Genomic DNA, 4,172 nt, shown 5'->3' with positions numbered 1-4,172 from the left:
GAAAAGAATAACAGCCAAATTACTAAACATTTTTTAACACATATGCACTTAGTGTACAGTTTAAAAATACAGTTTAAGAAACACAAAGTCAGGTTCTCAGCACGCAGTAATAGGCATATGCCATCAACTCTGACTGATTCTGCTGCAAGTCCGGGCAGTAGCCCAGTAGCAGGAAAGCAGGAGCACTGGGGCTGGCAAATTAAGACTCAGTGAAAGCAGTTTTTGGAGCTTCAAGCTGACTGTCACCCCTGGCAGCTAGTGCTTTTCATATTTCTGCTACCTGTTCTCTACAGGTTCATGAGTGTAGCCAAAGCTTACAGCATCAGAAAACACATGAGGAAAAAGCAAAGAAAACATTAAAGGTTAAGTTTTTCTTTCAGAAGACAGACTTCCTTCTACTTGCATGCCCTATATTTTTTTCCAGATGACTGGTCAGGACCCAGTTTGATTTGTTTCTAAAGAATTGCTACAGAACAATGCATGCATTTGACTCTGACATTCATCCTTGTGCCATATATTGAGGAGGTACTCCTGCTGTTTTTTTTTAAGACTACTACTATACCAACCTAAAGAGGGACATAATTTTAGATAGGCAAGCTAAAATAAAATAAATTTCAGTTTTCAAAATAATTCTTGCTCAAGCTCAACCCAGAACTGTTTAGTTTTGATACAGTCAACAAGCAGAAGGAAGTGCCACAGTTGTACAGTTTACACTTAAGAGTACCCATCACATTACCTAATTTGCTTCTGGAAATTTGTGGATCACCTAACATGTTCTGTGTGCTACACACACAAGCTGCTGCTTTGCCAAGTATCCAAATTTAAATAAGCAGTATAATGATAGAAGGTGGATCAAGTTACTTAACAGGAAAGAATGTGTAAGAGTTGCAGGATTGTTTAGATGCCTGAGCAGACAACAGATGCCCTTTTTTATACACACATGCAAGCACTCTACAGTGCTGTATCAAAGAACTTCAGTGATGGCAGTGACAGCACAGCCAAACAGGAGTGTTGCAATAAGGAAGACTCTTGCATTCAGTATTTTGCTCCTATGTTTAAGCCAGTGAGGTTGATGCTTTTCCACCTTCCACACACAGCTCACACTCTGCTTGAACACCCTGCAACCCATGGAAGGGTCAGTGCAGAGGTCTCATGACAATCCTTATGCTCTCTGAATATGTACATTAGTAAACCTCAATTCACCTACCAGTTTTGCACTTTGAGGATATGCAAGTTTGTCTCCAAGTTCAGGACATAGTTCCCAGTGAAAGATTTAGCAAAGTACAGCCTGACTGTAACGATCTTAAACTCTCCAACAGATTTAACCCAACTTTTCCAAACTACAAAAGCACAAATTCAGATATTAACTAGGAATCTTCTTCTGAAAACTTCATTTTAACTTAATTTAGCAGTTTGTTTTCTAGAAACAAGTTTATTAAGGACGTTGTTTTTAAGAACTCTATCATGATTAACACATACTCTATTTTAAAAGGGCTTGCCTGAGAAGATAAGGCTGTCACGTGTACAGTCCTAAACAATTAATACATTCTCTGCATTCACTTCCTTTTTGGGGGGGGATGGAAAAAAAGCTCAAGTTAGAGAGCTCACTGAAGCATTTTGTCCATTTATGGTCACTATCCACTTCTCAAACACAGATCAGAAGATCATGAACTTCATTTTAGTAGATTTAAAGTGCTGAGACTGAAAGATATGCTCCATACACCACGTTTAAGAAAGCAGCAGTTTTTTAACTCAGATTAACTAACGTTGATTCACTATTAAATGAACACACTTTGGAAAGTCTATTTTTTTCTAGTCAAGAGATCAAGATTTGGGACTCCTACACAGCAGATCATGATGACTCCTTAAGTGAATATCATCCCAGATTTGATTGAAAACCACCATGATATCCATGGATGACACCACTTTTATAACTCATTTGCTACAATAACTGCTTTCTTCTACTATCACTGAATGAGAATATCGTAAGTGGTTAGTAATTCAGCACTGAGAGATGGGAAAACCAGACTCTATTCAGTCTACGAGATCTAGCAGGTGTCTATATATTTGGCCTAAAAAAGGACAGGCACTTCTAGCCCCCCCATGAAACTAGAAGTTCCTCAATGACATGAAACCAAGGAGTTAGGTCTTTTCCTATTTGATGTTTTCCCATAAACTCTCAACTGCAGCATTGAGAAGTTTCGGACTACAAACTTTCCTTAGAAAAGCCTATGCTTACAGAATGTTGGACACTAAAAACAATATCAAGCAGCACGTTACACTGCAGCAAAGACACAGAAAATGTTACTTCTGGGTTAAGGGTCCTTTTCTCAAAAGGACACTCACTAAGAAACTGTCAAAGACAAATCCACACGATTTATCAGACGGTGTGCACAGAGTCAAAAGAAAATGGACTGCAAGCTAATAGCATTTCAATAGCTTCTCCACACCTGCCAAGCAATGTTCATTAGTTTTCTAGTACTTTGGAAATACACACCTGAACAAGTTCCAGCTTGTCCAGTAATCTCACGTTCACAAGAACAACTGCATTATCTTGCAACAGTATCAAATGCCTAAGCAATCAGTAGTACAATTAACTTTTCCCAGATAACAACCAGTAAAGAGCCCTAGTATAAACAGAGAGAGAGGATTTCTAAGCCATCCTCATCTAGATGCTGCATTCCCAACTGCTTTGAAATGAGATGCTTGGCAGAGCAGGGAACTTCCACCTAACTAGACTTCCTCCAGCACCAAAGTCTTGAATCACCACTTTGCCTGGGAGTCAGAGGAATAATGAATACCATGCCAGAAGGCAGAGTTAGCACAGCACAAAACATCAAGCACTGCTCTCGCTGGGAGTCAAATTAGTCTAATCTTGTCAATCGCTAACTGTCAAAAATACTAAGATTTCATCAGCTGCTTACGGTAGCTGTGAAAAGAATAGATAGTTACAGTGTTCAAAAGTAGATCCATACAGACACAGCTGAATAGGTATTTCAAATTAACAGCTGAAAGTAATTAAATGCATGGTCCTTTTAATTTTTCACACAGAGAAATTCCAAAAGAGCTTGAGAGTTACTGTTACTACTACTAATAATAAAACAAACAAACAAAAACCAAAACCAAACCCAAAAAAAAATAACTCACAAGACCCAGGGGCAACAGAAAAGGAAATGCTTTCCCAGAAAGCTTTGAGACAGATGAGTCAATAAACAGACAGTAATGTCTTTTCAGAGGAGAAGCTTCACAAGGCAAGACTCTTGCACCCATAGTCACATACATGACGAATAACCTAACGGTTTGATGAAAACTCATGAGATGATTTGCACAGATTCACAAAAAGCCTGTGAGAGAATTTTGTTTTGGTCATGAATATGTGTTCTGTAAAAGTATAGGGGAAAAGGGAGCACAGAGGCATTTACCGTGTAAGTAAAAAAACAGAATAGGTGATGAATATAGAGTCAAGATGGATGGGAAGAAGTTGTTTCTTAGGGTACATGAGGAGGTTCTGCTCATTTTTTTAGGCAACATTTTCATAAACATAACATAAAGTAACTTTTGCAGTACTTCACTAATTGCTACTGGCAGATACTACTAATTTCAGTAAGTAGTAACTAACTGCAGCTAGCATTGCTAACAAATACTCACAGGAAGATATCTGATAGGTAATAAATTAAACTGATTTCCCCAAGTTGAGTCTGTTTTGCCCACGATGGTAATTGGTGAGTGATCTCTCCCTGCCCTCATCTTGACTCATAAGCCTTCCATTATATTTTTTTCTGCCCTGTCCAGCTGAGGAGGGAAGCATTAGAGCAGCTTTGGTCAGCAGCTGGCATCCACCTAGGGGCAACCCACCACACTAGTACTACTGGCACATCTTAGTTGGGTACCTATATTTTAAGGTACATTCCCTGCATGTAAAGGAGAAGGACAGCATAGTCCCAATGCCTAGGGCTTGGCAAAAGTATGCTTAGATATAACATGGCAATTCCTGCCATGTGGCTCCTGTCTGGCCTGGAAATTAAACTCCCATTTATGGACTGATGGGTGAGGGATGAGAAGGGAAGCATGATTTTGTCACCGACATGACAGTGTTCTCATGACATTTAAATAAGTTATTTGGAAGGATAATATCAATCCCATTCACTTCAGTTTACCACAGGAGTTTCTTA

Source organism: Acanthisitta chloris, unplaced genomic scaffold, assembly GCF_000695815.1.
Source record: "Acanthisitta chloris isolate BGI_N310 unplaced genomic scaffold, ASM69581v1 scaffold7078, whole genome shotgun sequence".
In the NCBI taxonomy this organism is placed as follows: domain Eukaryota; kingdom Metazoa; phylum Chordata; class Aves; order Passeriformes; family Acanthisittidae; genus Acanthisitta; species Acanthisitta chloris.
The sequence above is the reverse complement of the archived record's forward strand: the minus strand, read 5'-3'. Positions refer to the sequence as shown.